General features: G+C 45.0%; 1 protein-coding gene across 1 annotated transcript in view; it reads left to right on the top strand.

Moving 5' to 3' along the window:
- The window catches only part of cplane1 (ciliogenesis and planar polarity effector 1), a 295,045-nt gene that overhangs the window by 57,859 nt on the left and 213,091 nt on the right, over positions 1 to 24,095 (top strand). The window lies entirely within an intron of this gene.

A 24,095-nucleotide genomic window follows, 5' to 3' on the forward strand; every position in this document is an offset into this window, starting at 1 on the left:
TCATTAATCAGTATACACCGCCGTCACACAGAAACACAGTGCTCATTCATCAATATACACCGCGATCACACAGGAACACAGTGCTCATTAATCAGTATACACCGCCGTCGCACAGGAACACAGTGCTCATTAATCAGTATACACCGCCATCACACAGAAACACAGTGCTCATTCATCAATATACACCGCCGTCAATCAGGAACACAGTGCTCATTCATCAATATACACCGCCGTCAATCAGGAACACAGTGCTCATTAATCACTATACATCGCCATCACACAGGAACACAGTGCTCATTAATCACTATACACCGCCATCACACAGGAACACAGTGCTCATTCATCAATATACACCGCCATCACACAGGAACACAGTGCTCATTAATCAATATACACCGCCATCAGACAGGAACACAGTGCTTATTAATCAATACACACCGCCATCACACAGGAACACAGTGCTCATTAATCACTATACACCGCCAGCACACAGGAAGACAGTGCTCATTAATGAGTATACACCGCCATCACACAGGAACACAGTGCTCATTAATCAGTATACACCGCCATCACACAGGAACACAGGGCTCATTCATCAACATACACCGCCATCACACAGGAACACAGTGCTCATTAATCAATATACACCGCCATCACACGGGAACACAGTGCTCATTAATCAGTATACACCGCCATCACACAGGAACACAGTGCTCATTAATCACTATACATCGCCATCACACAGGAACACATTGCTCATTAATCAGTATACACCGCCGTCACACAGGAACACAGTGCTCATTAATCAGTATACACCGCCATCACACAGGGACACAGTGCTCATTAATCACTATACACCGCCATCACACAGGAACACAGTGCTCATTAATCAATATACACTGCCATCACACAGGAACACAGTGCTCATTAATCAGTATACACCGCCATCACACAGGGAACACGGCGCTCATTAATCAGTATACACCGCCATCACACAGGAACATAGTGCTCATTAATCAATATACACCGCCATCACACAGGAACACAGTGCACATTAATCAGTATACACCGCCATCACACAGGAACACAGCGCTCATTAATCAGTATACACCGCCATCACACAGGGAACACGGCGCTCATTAATCACTATACACTGCCATCACACAGGAACACAGTGCTCATTAATCAGTATACATCGCCATCACACAGGAACACAGTGCTCATTAATCACTATACACCGCCATCACACAGGAACACAGTGCTCATTAATCACTATACACCGCCATCACACAGGAACACAGTGCTCATTAATCGCTATACATCGCCATCACACAGGAACACAGTGCTCATTAATCACTATACATCGCCATCACACAGGAACACAGTGCTCATCAATCACTATACACCGCCATCACACAGGAACACAGTGCTCTTTAATCACTATACATCGCCATCACACAGGAACACAGTGCTCATTAATCAATATACACCGCCATCACACAGGAACACAGCGCTCATTAATCACTATACACCGCCAGCACACAGGAACACAGTGCTCATTAATCACTATACATCGCCATCACACAGGAACACAGTGCTCATTAATCAATATACACCGCCATCGCACAGGAACACAGTGCTCATTAATCACTATACACCGTCATCACACAGGAACACAGCGCTCATTAATCACTATACATCGCCATCACACAGGAACACAGTGCTCATTAATCAGTATACATCGCCATCACACAGGAACACAGTGCTCATTAATCAGTATACGCCGCCATCACACAGGAACACAGCGCTCATTAATCACTATACACCACCATCACACGGGAACACAGTGCTCATTAATCAGTATACACCACCATCACACAGGAACACAGTGCTCATTAATCACTATACATCGCCATCACACAGGAACACAGTGCTCCTTAATCAGTATACACCACCATCACACGGGAACACAGTGCTCATTAATCAGTATACACCGCCATCACACGGGAACACAGTGCTCATTAATCAGTATACACCGCCATCACACAGGAACACAGTGCTCATTAATCAGTATACACCGCCATCACACAGGAACACAGTGCTCATTAATCACTATACACCGCCATCACACAGGAACACAGTGCTCATTAATCGGTATACACCGCCATCACACAGGAACACAGTGCTCATTAATCACTATACACCGCCATCACACAGGAACACAGTGCTCATTAATCGGTATACACCGCCATCACACAGGAACACAGTGCTCATTAATCACTATACATCGCCGTCACACAGGAACACATTGCTCATTAATCAGTATACACCGCCGTCACACAGGAACACAGTGCTCATTAATCAGTATACACCGCCATCACACAGGAACACAGTGCTCATTAATCAGTATACACCGCCATCACACAGGGACTCAGTGCTCATTAATCACTATACACCGCCATCACGCAGGAACACAGTGCTCATTAATCAATATACACCGCCATCACACAGGAACACAGTGCTCATTAATCAGTATACACCGCCATCACACAGGAACACAGTGCTCATTAATCACTATACATCGCCATCACACAGGAACACAGCGCTCATTAATCAGTATACACCGCCATCACACAGGAACACAGCGCTCATTAATCACTATACACCGCCATCACACAGGAACACAGTGCTCATTAATCAGTATACATCGCCATCACACAGGAACACAGTGCACATTAATCAGTATACATCGCCATCACACAGGAACACAGTGCTCATTAATCACTATACACCGCCATCACACAGGAACACAGCGCTCATTAATCACTATACATCGCCATCACACAGGAACACAGTGCTCATTAATCACTATACATCGCCATCACACAGGAACACAGTGCTCATTAATCACTATACATCGCCATCACACAGGAACACAGTGCTCATTAATCAATATACACCGCCATCACACAGGAACACAGCGCTCATTAATCACTATACACCGCCATCACACAGGAACACAGTGCTCATTAATCACTATACATCGCCATCACACAGGAACACAGTGCTCATTAATCAATATACACCGCCATCGCACAGGAACACAGTGCTCATTAATCACTATACACCGCCATCACACAGGAACACAGCGCTCATTAATCACTATACACCGTCATCACACAGGAACAGTGCTCATTAATCAGTATACATCGCCATCGCACAGGAACACAGTGCACATTAATCAGTATACACCGCCATCACACAGGGAACACGGCGCTCATTAATCAGTATACACCGCCATCACACAGGAACACAGTGCTCATTAATCAATATACACCGCCATCACACAGGAACACAGTGCACATTAATCAGTATACACCGCCATCACACAGGAACACAGCGCTCATTAATCAGTATACACCGCCATCACACTGGGAGCACGGCGCTCATTAATCAGTATGCACCGCCATCACACAGGAACATAGTGCTCGTTAATCACTATACACTGCCATCACACAGGAACACAGTGCTCATTAATCAGTATACATCGCCATCACACAGGAACACAGTGCTCATTAATCACTATACACCGCCATCACACAGGAACACAGTGCTCATTAATCACTATACATCGCCATCACACAGGAACACAGTGCTCATTAATCACTATACATCGCCATCACACAGGAACACAGTGCTCATTAATCAATATACACCGCCATCACACAGGAACACAGCGCTCATTAATCACTATACACCGCCAGCACACAGGAACACAGTGCTCATTAATCACTATACATCGCCATCACACAGGAACACATTGCTCATTAATCACTATACACCGCCATCACACAGGAACACAGTGCACATTAATCAGTATACACCGCCATCACACAGGAACACAGCGCTCATTAATCAGTATACACCGCCATCACACAGGAACACAGTGCTCATTAATCACTATACACCGCCATCACACAGGATCACAGTGCTCATTAATCAGTATACATCGCCATCACACAGGAACACAGTGCACATTAATCAGTATACATCGCCATCACACAGGAACACAGTGCTCATTAATCACTATACACCGCCATCACACAGGAACAGTGCTCATTAATCAGTATACATCGCCATCACACAGGAACACAGTGCTCATTAATCACTATACACCGCCATCACACAGGAACAGTGCTCATTAATCAGTATACATCGCCATCACACAGGAACACAGTGCACATTAATCAGTATACACCGCCATCACACAGGAACACAGCGCTCATTAATCAGTATACACCGCCATCACACAGGGAACACGGCGCTCATTAATCAGTATACACCGCCATCACACAGGAACATAGTCCTCATTAATCAATATACACCGCCATCACACAGGAACACAGCGCACATTAATCAGTATACACCGCCATCACACAGGAACACAGCGCTCATTAATCAGTATACACCGCCATCACACAGGGAACACGGCGCTCATTAATCAGTATACACCGCCATCACACAGGAACATAGTGCTCATTAATCACTATACACTGCCATCACACAGGAACACAGTGCTCATTAATCAGTATACATCGCCATCACACAGGAACACAGTGCTCATTAATCAGTATACACCGCCATCACACAGGAACACAGCGCTCATTAATCAGTATACACCGCCATCACACGGGAACACAGTGCTCATTAATCACTATACATCGCCATCACACAGGAACACAGTGCACATTAATCAGTATACACCGCCATCACACAGGAACACAGTGCTCATTAATCAACATACACCGCCATCACACAGGAACACAGCGCTCATTAATCACTATACACCGCCAGCACACAGGAACACAGTGCTCATTAATCACTATACATCGCCATCACACAGGAACACATTGCTCATTAATCACTATACACCGCCATCACACAGGAACACAGTGCACATTAATCAGTATACACCGCCATCACACAGGAACACAGCGCTCATTAATCAGTATACACCGCCATCACACAGGAACACAGTGCTCATTAATCACTATACACCGCCATCACACAGGATCACAGTGCTCATTAATCAGTATACATCGCCATCACACAGGAACACAGTGCACATTCATCAGTATACATCGCCATCACACAGGAACACAGTGCTCATTAATCACTATACACCGCCATCACACAGGAACAGTGCTCATTAATCAGTATACACCGCCATCACACAGGAACACAGTGCTCATTAATCACTATACACCGCCATCACACAGGAACAGTGCTCATTAATCAGTATACATCGCCATCACACAGGAACACAGTGCACATTAATCAGTATACACCGCCATCACACAGGAACACAGCGCTCATTAATCAGTATACACCGCCATCACACGGGGAACACGGCGCTCATTAATCAGTATACACCGCCATCACACAGGGACATAGTGCTCATTAATCAATATACACCGCCATCACACAGGAACACAGCGCACATTAATCAGTATACACCGCCATCACACAGGAACACAGCGCTCATTAATCAGTATACACCGCCATCACACAGGGAACACGGCGCTCATTAATCAGTATACACCGCCATCACACAGGAACATAGTGCTCATTAATCACTATACACTGCCATCACACAGGAACACAGTGCTCATTAATCAGTATACATCGCCATCACACAGGAACACAGTGCACATTAATCAGTATACACCGCCATCACACAGGAACACAGTGCTCATTAATCAGTATACACCGCCATCACACAGGAACACAGCGCTCATTAATCACTATACACCGCCATCACACAGGAACACAGCGCTCATTAATCACTATACATCGCCATCACACAGGAACACAGTGCTCATTAATCAGTATACATCGCCATCACACAGGAACACAGCGCTCATTAATCAATATACACCGCCATCACACAGGAACACAGTGCTCATTAATCAGTATACGCCGCCATCACACAGGAACACAGCGCTCATTAATCACTATACACCACCATCACACGGGAACACAGTGCTCATTAATCAGTATACACCACCATCACACAGGAACACAGTGCTCATTAATCACTATACATCGCCATCACACAGGAACACAGTGCTCATTAATCAGTATACACCACCATCACACGGGAACACAGTGCTCATTAATCAGTATACACCGCCATCACACAGGAACACAGTGCTCATTAATCACTATACACCACCATCACACAGGAACACAGTGCTCATTAATCAGTATACACCGCCATCACACAGGAACACAGTGCTCATTAATCAATATACACCGCCGTCACACAGGAACACAGTGCTCATAAATCAGTATACACCACCATCACACGGGAACACAGTGCTCATTAATCAGTATACACCACCATCACACAGGAACACAGTGCTCATTAATCAGTATACACCACCATCACACGGGAACACAGTGCTCATTAATCAGTATACACCGCCATCACACAGGAACACAGTGCTCATTAATCAGTATACACCGCCATCACACAGGAACACAGTGCTCATTAATCACTATACACCGCCATCACACAGGAACACAGTGCTCATTAATCAGTATACACCACCATCACACAGGAACACAGTGCTCATTAATCACTATACACCACCATCACACGGGAACACAGTGCTCATTAATCACTATACACCACCATCACACGGGAACACAGTGCTCATTAATCAGTATACACCACCATCACACAGGAACACAGTGCTCATTAATCAGTATACGCCGCCATCACACAGGAACACAGTGCTCATTAATCAGTATACACCGCCATCACACGGGAACACAGTGCTCATTAATTAATATACACCGCCATCACACCGGAACACAGTGCTCATTAATCAGTATACACCGCCATCACACAGGAACACAGTGCTCATTAATCAGTATACACCGCCATCACACAGGAACACAGTGCTCATTAATCACTATACACCGCCATCACACAGGAACACAGTGCTCATTAATCACTATACACCGCCATCACACAGGAACACAGTGCTCATTAATCAGTATACACCGCCATCACACCGGAACACAGTGCTCATTAATCAGTATACACCGCCATCACACAGGAACACAGTGCTCATTAATCAGTATACACCGCCATCACGCAGGAACACAGTGCTCATTAATCACTATACACCGCCATCACACAGGAACACAGTGCTCATTAATCACTATACACCGCCATCACACAGGAACACAGTGCTCATTAATCAGTATACACCGCCATCACACAGGAACACATTGCTCATTAATCACTATACACCGCCATCACACAGGAACACAGTGCTCATTAATCAGTATACACCGCCATCACACAGGAACACATTGCTCATTAATCACTGTACACCGCCATCACACAGGAACACAGTGCTCATTAATCAGTATACACCGCCATCACACAGGAACACAGTGCTCATTAATCACTATACATCGCCATCACACGGGAACACAGCGCTCATTAATCACTATACATCGCCATCACACAGGAACACAGTGCTCATTAATCACTATACACCGCCATCACACAGGAACACAGTGCTCATTAATCAGTATACACCGCCATCACACAGGAACACATTGCTCATTAATCACTATACACCGCCATCACACAGGAACACAGTGCTCATTAATCAGTATACACCGCCATCACACAGGAACACAGTGCTCATTAATCAGTATACACCGCCATCACACAGGAACACAGTGCTCATTAATCAGTATACACCGCCATCACACAGGAACACAGTGCTCATTAATCACTATACACCGCCATCACACGGGAACACAGTGCTCATTAATCAGTATACACCGCCATCACACAGGAACACAGTGCTCATTAATCACTATACACCGCCATCACACAGGAACACAGTGCTCATTAATCACTATACACCGCCATCACACAGGAACACAGTGCTCATTAATCACTATACACCGCCATCACACAGGAACACAGTGCTCATTAATCAGTATACACCGCCATCACACAGGAACACAGTGCTCATTAATGACTATACATCGCCATCACACAGGAACACAGTGCTCATTAATCAATATACACCGCCATCACATAGGAACACAGTGCTCATTAATCAATATACACCACCATCACACAGGAACACAGTGCTCATTAATCACTATACACCGCCATCACACAGGAACACAGTGCTCATTAATCAGTATACACCACCATCACACAGGAACACAGTGCACATTAATCAGTATACACCGCCATCACACAGGAACACAGTGCTCATTAATCAGTATACACCACCATCACACAGGAACAGAGTGCTCATTAATCACTATACATCGCCATCACACAGGAACACATTGCTCATTAATCAATATACACTGCCATCACACAGGAACACAGTGCTCATTAATCAGTATACACCACCATCACACAGGAACACAGTGCTCATTAATCAGTATACACCGCCATCACACAGGAACACAGTGCTCATTAATCAGTATACACCGCCATCACACAGGAACACAGTGCTCATTAATCACTATACATCGCCATCACACAGGAACACAGTGCTCATTAATCACTATACACCGCCATCACACAGGAACACAGTGCTCATTAATCAGTATACACCGCCATCACACAGGAACACAGTGCTCATTAATGAGTATACATCGCCATCACACAGGAACACAGTGCTCATTAATCACTATACACCGCCATCACACAGGAACACAGTGCTCATTAATCAGTATACACCGCCATCACACAGGAACACAGTGCTCATTAATCCGTATACACCGCCATCACACAGGAACACAGTGCTCATTAATCACTATACACCGCCATCACACAGGAACATAGTGCTCATTAATCACTATACACCGCCATCACACAGGAACACATTGCTCATTAATCACTATACACCGCCATCACACAGGAACACAGCGCTCATTAATCAGTATACACCGCCATCACACGGGAACACAGCGCTCATTAATCACTATACATCGCCATCACACGGGAACACAGCGCTCATTAATCACTATACATCGCCATCACACAGGAACACAGCGCTCATTAATCACGAAACACCGCCATCACACAGGAACACAGTGCTCATTAATCAGTATACACCGCCATCACACAGGAACACATTGCTCATTAATCACTATACACCGCCATCACACAGGAACACAGTGCTCATTAATCAGTATACACCGCCATCACACAGGAACACAGTGCTCATTAATCAGTATACACCGCCATCGCACAGGAACACAGTGCTCATTAATCACTATACATCGCCATCACACAGGAACACAGTGCTCATTAATCAATATACACCGCCATCACACAGGAACACAGTGCTCATTAATCAGTATATACCACCATCACACAGGAACACAGTGCTCATTAATCAGTATACACCGCCATCACACAGGAACACAGTGCTCATTAATCAGTATACACCGCCATCACACAGGAACACAGTGCTCATTAATCACTATACACCGCCATCACACAGGAACACAGTGCTCATTACTCAGTATACACCGCCATCACACAGGAACACAGCGCTCATTAATCACTATACATCGCCATCACACAGGAACACAGCGCTCATTAATCAGTATACGCCGCCATCACACAGGAACACAGTGCTCATTAATCACTATACACCGCCATCACACAGGAACACAGTGCTCATTAATCACTATACATCGCCATCACACAGGAACACAGTGCTCATTAATCACTATACATCGCCATCACACAGGAACACAGCGCTCATTAATCAGTATACGCCGCCATCACACAGGAACACAGTGCTCATTAATCACTATACACCGCCATCACACAGGAACGCAGTGTTCATTAATCACTATACACCACCATCGCACAGGAACACAGTGCTCATTAATCAATATACGCCGCCATCACACAGGCACACAGTGCTCATTAATCAGTATTCATCGCCATCACACAGGAACACAGTGCTCATTAATCAATAAACACCGCCATCACACAGGAACAGTGCTCATTAATCACTATACACCGCCATCACACAGGAACACAGCGCTCATTAATCAGTATACACCGCCATCACACAGGAACACAGCGCTCATTAATCAGTATACACCGCCATCACACAGGAACACAGTGCTCATTAATCAGTATACGCCGCCATCACACAGGAACACAGTGCTCATTAATCAGTATTCATCGCCATCACACAGGAACACAGTGCTCATTAATCAGTATTCACCGCCATCACACAGGAACACAGTTCTCATTAATTAATATACACCGCCATCACACAGGAACACAGGGCTCATTAATCAATAGACACCGCCATCACACAGGAACACAGTACTCATTAATCAATATACACCGCCAGCACACAGGAACACAGTGCTCATTAATTAATATACACCGCCGTCACACAGGATCACAGTGCTCATTAATCAGTATACACCGCCATCACACAGGAACACAATGCTCATTAATCAATATACACTGCCATCACACAGGAACACCGAGCTCATTAATCAGTATGCACCGCCATCACACAGGAACACAGTGCTCATTAATCAATATACACTGCCATCACACAGGAACACCGAGCTCATTAATCAGTATACACCGCCATCACACAGGAACACAGTGCTCATTAATCAGTATACACCGCCATCGCACAGGAACACAGTGCTCATTAATCAGTATACACCGCCATCACACAGGAACACAGTGCTCATTAATCAGTATACACCGCCATCACACAGGAACACATTGCTCATTAATCACTATACACCGCCATCACGCAGGGACACAGTGCACATTAATGAGTTTACACCGCCATCACCCCGGGACACAGTGCTCATTAATCAAGATACACCGCCATCACACAGGAACACAGTGCTCAATAATCACTATACACCGCCATCACACAGGAACACAGTGCTCATTAATCACTATACACCGCCATCACACAGGAACACAGTGCTCATTAATCACTATACACCGCCATCACACAGGAACACAGCGCTCATTAATCAGTATACACCACCATCACACAGGAACACAGTGCTCATTAATCAGTATACACCACCATCACACAGGAACACAGTGCTCATTAATCAGTATACACCACCATCACACAGGAACACGGTGCTCATTAATCAGTATACACCGCCCTCACACAGGATCACAGAGCTCATTAATCAGTATACACCACCATCACACAGGAACACAGTGCTCATTAATTGGTATACACCGCCATCACACAGGAACACAGTGCTCATTAATCCATATACACCGCCCTCACACAGGATCACAGACCTTATTAATCAGTATACACCACCATCACACAGGAACACAGTGCTCATTAATCAGTATACACCGCCATCACACAGGAACACAGTGCTCATTAATCAAACTACACCGCCATCACACATGAACACAGTGCTCATCAATATACACCGCCGTCACACAGGAACACAGTGCTCATTAATCAATATACGCCGCCATCACACAGGAACACAGTGCTCATTAATCGGTATACACCGCCATCACACAGGAACACAGTGCTCATTAATCAATATACACCGCCATCGCACAGGAACACAGTGCTCATTAATCGGTATACACCGCCAACACACAGGAACACAGTGCTCATTAATCGGTATACACCGCCATCGCACAGGAACACAGTGCTCATTAATCGGTATACACCGCCATCACACAGGAACACAGTGCTCATTAATCAGTATACACCGCCATCACACAGGAACACAGTGCTCATTAATCAAACTACACCGCCATCACACATGAACACAGTGCTCATTAATCAAACTCCACCGCCATCACACAGGAACACAGTGCTCATTAATCAGTATACACCACCATCACTCAGGGTTACAGTGCTCATTAATCAACGTACACTGCCGTCACACAGGAACACAGTGCTTATTAATCAGTATACACCGCCATCGCACAGGAACACACTGCTCATTAATCAGTATACACCGCCATCGCACAGGAACACAGTGCTCATTAATCGGTATACACCGCCATCACACAGGAACACAGTGCTCATTAATCAATATACACCGCCATCACACAGGAACACAGCGCACATTAATCAGTATACATCGCCATCACACAGGAACACAGCGCTCATTAATCAGTATACACCGCCATCACACAGGGAACACGGCGCTCATTAATCAGTATACACCGCCATCACACAGGAACATAGTGCTCATTAATCACTATACACTGCCATCACACAGGAACACAGTGCTCATTAATCAGTATACATCGCCATCACACAGGAACAGTGCTCATTAATCAGTATACACCGCCATCACACAGGAACACAGCGCTCATTAATCAGTATACACCGCCATCACACAGGAACACAGCGCTCATTAATCACTATACACCGCCATCACACAGGAACACAGTGCTCATTAATCACTATACATCGCCATCACACAGGAACACATTGCTCATTAATCACTATACACCGCCATCACACAGGAACACAGTGCACATTAATCAGTATACACCGCCATCACACAGGAACACAGTGCTCATTAATCAGTATACACCGCCATCACACAGGAACACAGTGCTCATTAATCAATATACACCGCCATCGCACAGGAACACAGTGCTCATTAATCAATATACACCGCCATCGCACAGGAACACAGTGCTCATTAATCACTATACACCGCCATCACACAGGAACACAGCGCTCATTAATCACTATACACCGCCATCACACAGGAACACAGCGCTCATTAATCACTATACATCGCCATCACACAGGAACACAGTGCTCATTAATCAGTATACATCGCCATCACACAGGAACACAGCGCTCATTAATCACTATACACCGCCATCACACAGGAACACAGTGCTCATTAATCAGTATACGCCGCCATCACACAGGAACACAGCGCTCATTAATCACTATACACCACCATCACACGGGAACACAGTGCTCATTAATCAGTATACACCACCATCACACAGGAACACAGTGCTCATTAATCACTATACATCGCCATCACACAGGAACACAGTGCTCATTAATCACTATACACCACCATCACACAGGAACACAGTGCTCATTAATCAGTATACACCGCCATCACACAGGAACACAGTGCTCATTAATCAATATACACCGCCGTCACACAGGAACACAGTGCTCATTAATCAGTATACACCACCATCACACGGGAACACAGTGCTCATTAATCAGTATACACCACCATCACACAGGAACACAGTGCTCATTAATCAGTATACACCACCATCACACGGGAACACAGTGCTCATTAATCAGTATTCACCGCCATCACACAGGAACACAGTGCTCATTAATCAGTATACACCGCCATCACACAGGAACACAGTGCTCATTAATCACTATACACCACCATCACACAGGAACACAGTGCTCATTAATCAGTATACACCACCATCACACAGGAACACAGTGCTCATTAATCACTATACACCACCATCACACGGGAACACAGTGCTCATTAATCACTATACATCGCCATCACACAGGAACACAGTGCTCATTAATCAGTATACACCACCATCACACAGGAACACAGTGCTCATTAATCAGTATACACCGCCATCACACAGGAACACAGTGCTCATTAATCAGTATACACCGCCATCACACGGGAACACAGTGCTCATTAATTAATATACACCGCCATCACACAGGAACACAGTGCTCATTAATCACTATACATCGCCATCACACAGGAACACAGTGCTCATTAATCAATATACACCGCCATCACACAGGAACACAGTGTTCATTAATCAGTATACACCGCCATCACACAGGAACACAGTGCTCATTAATGAGTATACATCGCCATCACACAGGAACACAGTGCTCATTAGTCACTATACACCGCCATCACACAGGAACACAGTGTTCATTAATCAGTATACACCGCCATCACACAGGAACACAGTGCTCATTAATCACTATACACCGCCATCACACAGGAACACAGTGCTCATTAATCAGTATACACCGCCATCACACCGGAACACAGTGCTCATTAATCAGTATACACCGCCATCACACAGGAACACAGTGCTCATTAATCAGTATACACCGCCATCACACAGGAACACAGTGCTCATTAATCACTATACACCGCCATCACACAGGAACACAGTGCTCATTAATCACTATACACCGCCATCACACAGGAACACAGTGCTCATTAATCAGTATACACCGCCATCACACAGGAACACATTGCTCATTAATCAATATACACCACCATCACACAGGAACACATTGCTCATTAATCACTATACACCGCCATCACACAGGAACACAGTGCTCATTAATCAGTATACACCGCCATCACACCGGAACACAGTGCTCATTAATCAGTATACACCGCCATCACACAGGAACACAGTGCTCATTAATCAGTATACACCGCCATCACACAGGAACACAGTGCTCATTAATCACTATACACCGCCATCACACAGGAACACAGTGCTCATTAATCACTATACACCGCCATCACACAGGAACACAGTGCTCATTAATCACTATACACCGCCATCACACAGGAACACATTGCTCATTAATCACTATACACCGCCATCACACAGGAACACAGTGCTCATTAATCAGTATACACCGCCATCACACAGGAACACATTGCTCATTAATCACTCTACACCGCCATCACACAGGAACACAGTGCTCATTAATCAGTATACACCGCCATCACACAGGAACACAGTGCTCATTAATCAGTATACACCGCCATCACACGGGAACACAGCGCTCATTAATCACTATACATCGCCATCACACGGGAACACAGCGCTCATTAATCACTATACATCGCCATCACACAGGAACACAGTGCTCATTAATCACTATACACCGCCATCACACAGGAACACAGTGCTCATTAATCAGTATACACCGCCATCACACAGGAACACATTGCTCATTAATCACTATACACCGCCATCACACAGGAACACAGTGCTCATTAATCAGTATACACCGCCATCACACAGGAACACAGTGCTCATTAATCAGTATACACCGCCATCACACAGGAACACAGTGCTCATTAATCAGTATACACCGCCATCACACAGGAACACAGTGCTCATTAATGAGTATACATCGCCATCACACAGGAACACAGTGCTCATTAATCACTATACACCGCCATCACACAGGAACACAGTGCTCATTAATCAGTATACACCGCCATCACACAGGAACACAGTGCTCATTAATCACTATACACCGCCATCACACAGGAACACAGTGCTCATTAATCAGTATACACCGCCATCACACCGGAACACAGTGCTCATTAATCAGTATACACCGCCATCACACAGGAACACAGTGCTCATTAATCCGTATACACCGCCATCACACAGGAACACAGTGCTCATTAATCACTATACACCGCCATCACACAGGAACATAGTGCTCATTAATCACTATACACCGCCATCACACAGGAACACATTGCTCATTAATCACTATACACCGCCATCACACAGTAACACAGTGCTCATTAATCAGTATACACCGCCATCACACAGGAACACATTGCTCATTAATCAGTATACACCGCCATCACACGGGAACACAGCGCTCATTAATCACTATACATCGCCATCACACGGGAACACAGCGCTCATTAATCACTATACATCGCCATCACACAGGAACACAGCGCTCATTAATCACGAAACACCGCCATCACACAGGAACACAGTGCTCATTAATCAGTATACACCGCCATCACACAGGAACACATTGCTCATTAATCACTATACACCGCCATCACACAGGAACACAGTGCTCATTAATCAGTATACACCGCCATCACACAGGAACACAGTGCTCATTAATCAGTATACACCGCCATCACACAGGAACACAGTGCTCATTAATCACTATACACCGCCATCACACAGGAACACAGTGCTCATTACTCAGTATACACCGCCATCACACAGGAACACAGCGCTCATTAATCAGTATACACCGCCATCACACAGGAACACAGTGCTCATTAATCACTATACACCGCCATCACACGGGAACACATTGCTCATTAATCACTATACACCGCCATCACACAGGAACACAGTGCTCATTAATCAGTATACACCGCCATCACACAGGAACACAGTGCTCATTAATCAGTATACACCGCCATCGCACAGGAACACAGTGCTCATTAATCACTCTACATCGCCATCACACAGGAACACAGTGCTCATTAATCAATATACACCGCCATCACACAGGAACACAGTGCTCATTAATCAGTATATACCACCATCACACAGGAACACAGTACTCATTAATCACTATACACCGCCATCACACAGGAACACAGTGCTCATTAATCAGTATACACCGCCATCACACAGGAACACAGTGCTCATTAATCAGTATACACCGCCATCACACAGGAACACAGTGCTCATTAATCAGTATTCACCGCCATCACACAGGAACACAGTGCTCATTAATCACTATACATCGCCATCACACAGGAACACAGTGCTCATTAATCAATATACACTGCCATCACACAGGAACACAGTGCTCATTAATCAGTATACACCACCATCACACAGGAACACAGTGCTCATTAATCACTATACACCGCCATCACACAGGAACACAGTGCTCACTAATCAGTATACACCGCCATCACACAGGAACACAGTGCTCATTAATCAGTATACACCGCCATCACACAGGAACACAGTGCTCATTAATCAGTATACACCGCCATCACACAGGAACACATTGCTCATTAATCACTATACACCGCCATCACACAGGAACACAGTGCTCATTAATCAGTATACACCGCCATCACACAGGAACACAGTGCTCATTAATCAGTATACACCGCCATCACACAGGAACACAGTGCTCATTAATCACTATACACCGCCATCACACAGGAACACAGTGCTCATTAATCAGTATACACCGCCATCACACAGGAACACAGTGCTCATTAATCAGTATACACCGCCATCACACAGGAACACAGCGCTCGTTAATCAGTATACACCGCCATCACACAGGAACACAGTGCTCATTAATCAGTATACACCGCCATCACACAGGAACACATTGCTCATTAATCACTATACACCGCCATCACACAGGAACACAGTGCTCATTAATCAGTATACACCGCCATCACACAGGAACACAGTGCTCATTAATCAGTATACACCGCCATCGCACAGGAACACAGTGCTCATTAATCACTATACATCGCCATCACACAGGAACACAGTGCTCATTAATCAATATACACTGCCATCACACAGGAACACAGTGCTCATTAATCAGTATACACCACCATCACACAGGAACACAGTGCTCATTAATCACTATACACCGCCATCACACAGGAACACAGTGCTCATTAATCAGTATACACCGCCATCACACAGGAACACAGTGCTCATTAATCAGTATACACCGCCATCACACAGGAACACAGTGCTCATTAATCTGTATTCACCGCCATCACACAGGAACACAGTGCTCATTAATCACTATACATCGCCATCACACAGGAACACAGTGCTCATTATTCAATATACACTGCCATCACACAGGAACACAGTGCTCATTAATCAGTATACACCACCATCACACAGGAACACAGTGCTCATTAATCAGTATACACCGCCATCACACAGGAACACATTGCTCATTAATCACTATACACCGCCATCACACAGGAACACAGTGCTCATTAATCAGTATACACCGCCATCACACCGGAACACAGTGCTCATTAATCAGTATACACCGCCATCACACAGGAACACAGTGCTCATTAATCACTATACACCGCCATCACACAGGAACATAGTGCTCATTAATCAGTATACACCGCCATCACACAGGAACACATTGCTCATTAATCACTATACACCACCATCACACAGGAACACAGTGCTCATTAATCAGTATTCACCGCCATCACACAGGAACACATTGCTCATTAATCAGTATACACCGCCATCACACGGGAACACAGCGCTCATTAATCACTATACATCGGCATCACACGGGAACACAGCGCTCATTAATCACTATACATCGCCATCACACAGGAACACAGCGCTCATTAATCACGAAACACCGCCATCACACAGGAACACAGTGCTCATTAATCAGTATACACCGCCATCACACAGGAACACATTGCTCATTAATCACTATACACCGCCATCACACAGGAACACAGTGCTCATTAATCAGTATACACCGCCATCACACAGGAACACAGTGCTCATTAATCAGTATACACCGCCATCACACAGGAACACAGTGCTCATTAATCACTATACACCGCCATCACACAGGAACACAGTGCTCATTACTCAGTATACACCGCCATCACACAGGAACACAGCGCTCATTAATCAGTATACACCGCCATCACACAGGAACACAGTGCTCATTAATCACTATACACCGCCATCACACGGGAACACATTGCTCATTAATCACTATACACCACCATCACACAGGAACACAGTGCTCATTAATCACTATACACCGCCATCACACAGGAACACAGTGCTCATTAATCAGTATACACCGCCATCACACAGGAACACAGTGCTCATTAATCAGTATTCACCGCCATCACACAGGAACACAGTGCTCATTAATCACTATACATCGCCATCACACAGGAACACAGTGCTCATTAATCAATATACACTGCCATCACACAGGAACACAGTGCTCATTAATCAGTATACACCACCATCACACAGGAACACAGTGCTCATTAATCACTATACACCGCCATCACACAGGAACACAGTGCTCACTAATCAGTATACACCGCCATCACACAGGAACACAGTGCTCATTAATCAGTATACACCGCCATCACACAGGAACACAGTGCTCATTAATCAGTATACACCGCCATCACACAGGAACACATTGCTCATTAATCACTATACACCGCCATCACACAGGAACACAGTGCTCATTAATCAGTATACACCGCCATCACACAGGAACACAGTGCTCATTAATCAGTATACACCGCCATCACACAGGAACACAGTGCTCATTAATCACTATACACCGCCATCACACAGGAACACAGTGCTCATTAATCAGTATACACCGCCATCACACAGGAACACAGTGCTCATTAATCAGTATACACCGCCATCACACAGGAACACAGCGCTCATTAATCAGTATACACCGCCATCACACAGGAACACAGTGCTCATTAATCAGTATACACCGCCATCACACAGGAACACATTGCTCATTAATCACTATACACCGCCATCACACAGGAACACAGTGCTCATTAATCAGTATACACCGCCATCACACAGGAACACAGTGCTCATTAATCAGTATACACCGCCATCGCACAGGAACACAGTGCTCATTAATCACTATACATCGCCATCACACAGGAACACAGTGCTCATTAATCAATATACACTGCCATCACACAGGAACACAGTGCTCATTAATCAGTATACACCACCATCACACAGGAACACAGTGCTCATTAATCAGTATACACCGCCATCACACAGGAACACAGTGCTCATTAATCAGTATACACCGCCATCACACAGGAACACAGTGCTCATTAATCAGTATACACCGCCATCACACAGGAACACAGTGCTCATTAATCAGTATACACCGCCATCACACAGGAACACAGTGCTCATTAATCAGTATACACCGCCATCACACAGGAACACAGTGCTCATTAATCACTATACACCGCCATCACACAGGAACACAGTGCTCATTACTCAGTATACACCGCCATCACACAGGAACACAGCGCTCATTAATCAGTATACACCGCCATCACACAGGTACACAGTGCTCATTAATCACTATACACCGCCATCACACGGGAACACATTGCTCATTAATCACTATACACCGCCATCACACAGGAACACAGTGCTCATTAATCAGTATACACCGCCATCACACAGGAACACAGTGCCCATTAATCAGTATACACCGCCATCGCACAGGAACACAGTGCTCATTAATCACTATACATCGCCATCACACAGGAACACAGTGCTCATTAATCAATATACACCGCCATCACACAGGAACACAGTGCTCATTAATCAGTATATACCACCATCACACAGGAACACAGTACTCATTAATCACTATACACCGCCATCACACAGGAACACAGTGCTCATTAATCAGTATACACCGCCATCACACAGGAACACAGTGCTCATTAATCAGTATACACCGCCATCACACAGGAACACAGTGCTCATTAATCAGTATTCACCGCCATCACACAGGAACACAGTGCTCATTAATCACTATACATCGCCATCACACAGGAACACAGTGCTCATTAATCAATATACACTGCCATCACACAGGAACACAGTGCTCATTAATCAGTATACACCACCATCACACAGGAACACAGTGCTCATTAATCACTATACAACGCCATCACACAGGAACACAGTGCTCACTAATCAGTATACACCGCCATCACACAGGAACACAGTGCTCATTAATCAGTATACACCGCCATCACACAGGAACACAGTGCTCATTAATCAGTATACACCGCCATCACACAGGAACACATTGCTCATTAATCACTATACACCGCCATCACACAGGAACACAGTGCTCATTAATCAGTATACACCGCCATCACACAGGAACACAGTGCTCATTAATCAGTATACACCGCCATCACACAGGAACACAGTGCTCATTAATCACTATACACCGCCATCACACAGGAACACAGTGCTCATTAATCAGTATACACCGCCATCACACAGGAACACAGTGCTCATTAATCAGTATACACCGCCATCACACAGGAACACAGTGCTCATTAATCACTATACACCGCCATCACACAGGAACACAGTGCTCATTAATCAGTATACACCGCCATCACACAGGAACACAGTGCTCATTAATCAGTATACACCGCCATCACACAGGAACACAGCGCTCATTAATCAGTATACACCGCCATCACACAGGAACACAGTGCTCATTAATCAGTATACACCGCCATCACACAGGAACACATTGCTCATTAATCACTATACACCGCCATCACACAGGAACACAGTGCTCATTAATCAGTATACACCGCCATCACACAGGAACACAGTGCTCATTAATCAGTATACACCGCCATCGCACAGGAACACAGTGCTCATTAATCACTATACATCGCCATCACACAGGAACACAGTGCTCATTAATCAATATACACTGCCATCACACAGGAACACAGTGCTCATTAATCAGTATACACCACCATCACACAGGAACACAGTGCTCATTAATCAGTATACACCGCCATCACACAGGAACACAGTGCTCATTAATCAGTATACACCGCCATCACACAGGAACACAGTGCTCATTAATCAGTATACACCGCCATCACACAGGAACACAGTGCTCATTAATCAGTATACACCGCCATCACACAGGAACACAGTGCTCATTAATCAGTATACACCGCCATCACACAGGAACACAGTGCTCATTAATCACTATACACCGCCATCACACAGGAACACAGTGCTCATTACTCAGTATACACCGCCATCACACAGGAACACAGCGCTCATTAATCAGTATACACCGCCATCACACAGGTACACAGTGCTCATTAATCACTATACACCGCCATCACACGGGAACACATTGCTCATTAATCACTATACACCGCCATCACACAGGAACACAGTGCTCATTAATCAGTATACACCGCCATCACACAGGAACACAGTGCCCATTAATCAGTATACACCGCCATCGCACAGGAACACAGTGCTCATTAATCACTATACATCGCCATCACACAGGAACACAGTGCTCATTAATCAATATACACCGCCATCACACAGGAACACAGTGCTCATTAATCAGTATATACCACCATCACACAGGAACACAGTACTCATTAATCACTATACACCGCCATCACACAGGAACACAGTGCTCATTAATCAGTATACACCGCCATCACACAGGAACACAGTGCTCATTAATCAGTATACACCGCCATCACACAGGAACACAGTGCTCATTAATCAGTATTCACCGCCATCACACAGGAACACAGTGCTCATTAATCACTATACATCGCCATCACACAGGAACACAGTGCTCATTAATCAATATACACTGCCATCACACAGGAACACAGTGCTCATTAATCAGTATACACCACCATCACACAGGAACACAGTGCTCATTAATCACTATACAACGCCATCACACAGGAACACAGTGCTCACTAATCAGTATACACCGCCATCACACAGGAACACAGTGCTCATTAATCAGTATACACCGCCATCACACAGGAACACAGTGCTCATTAATCAGTATACACCGCCATCACACAGGAACACATTGCTCATTAATCACTATACACCGCCATCACACAGGAACACAGTGCTCATTAATCAGTATACACCGCCATCACACAGGAACACAGTGCTCATTAATCAGTATACACCGCCATCACACAGGAACACAGTGCTCATTAATCACTATACACCGCCATCACACAGGAACACAGTGCTCATTAATCAGTATACACCGCCATCACACAGGAACACAGTGCTCATTAATCAGTATACACCGCCATCACACAGGAACACAGTGCTCATTAATCAGTATACACCGCCATCACACAGGAACACAGCGCTCATTAATCAGTATACACCGCCATCACACAGGAACACAGCGCTCATTAATCAGTATACACCGCCATCACACAGGAACACATTGCTCATTAATCACTATACACCGCCATCACACAGGAACACAGTGCTCATTAATCAGTATACACCGCCATCACACAGGAACACAGTGCTCATTAATCAGTATACACCGCCATCGCACAGGAACACAGTGCTCATTAATCACTATACATCGCCATCACACAGGAACACAGTGCTCATTAATCAATATACACTGCCATCACACAGGAACACAGTGCTCATTAATCAGTATACACCACCATCACACAGGAACACAGTGCTCATTAATCAGTATACACCGCCATCACACAGGAACACAGTGCTCATTAATCAGTATACACCGCCATCACACAGGAACACAGTGCTCATTAATCACTATACACCGCCATCACACAGGAACACAGTGCTCATTAATCAGTATACACCACCATCACACAGGAACACAGTGCTCATTAATCACTATACACCGCCATCACACAGGAACACAGTGCTCATTAATCAGTATACACCGCCATCACACAGGAACACAGTGCTCATTAATCAGTATACACCGCCATCACACAGGAACACAGTGCTCATTAATCAGTATTCACCGCCATCACACAGGAACACAGTGCTCATTAATCACTATACATCGCCATCACACAGGAACACAGTGCTCATTAATCAGTATACACCGCCATCACACAGGAACACAGTGCTCATTAATCACTATACACCGCCATCACACAGGAACACAGTGCTCATTAATCAGTATTCACCGCCATCACACAGGAACACAGTGCTCATTAATCAGTAAACACCGCCATCACACAGGAACACAGTGCTCATTAATCAGTATACACCGCCATCACACAGGAACACAGTGCTCATTAATCACTATACACCGCCATCACACAGGAACACAGTGCTCATTAATCAGTATACACCGCCATCACACAGGAACACAGTGCTCATTAATCAGTATACACCGCCATCACACAGGAACACAGTGCTCATTAATCAGTATACACCGCCATCACACAGGAACACAGTGCTCATTATTCAATATACACTGCCATCACACAGGAACACAGTGCTCATTAATCAGTATACACCACCATCACACAGGAACACAGTGCTCATTAATCAGTATACACCGCCATCACACAGGAACACA

This window comes from Hemiscyllium ocellatum, chromosome 2 (assembly GCF_020745735.1).
Source record: "Hemiscyllium ocellatum isolate sHemOce1 chromosome 2, sHemOce1.pat.X.cur, whole genome shotgun sequence".
Taxonomy (NCBI): Eukaryota; Metazoa; Chordata; class Chondrichthyes; order Orectolobiformes; family Hemiscylliidae; genus Hemiscyllium; species Hemiscyllium ocellatum.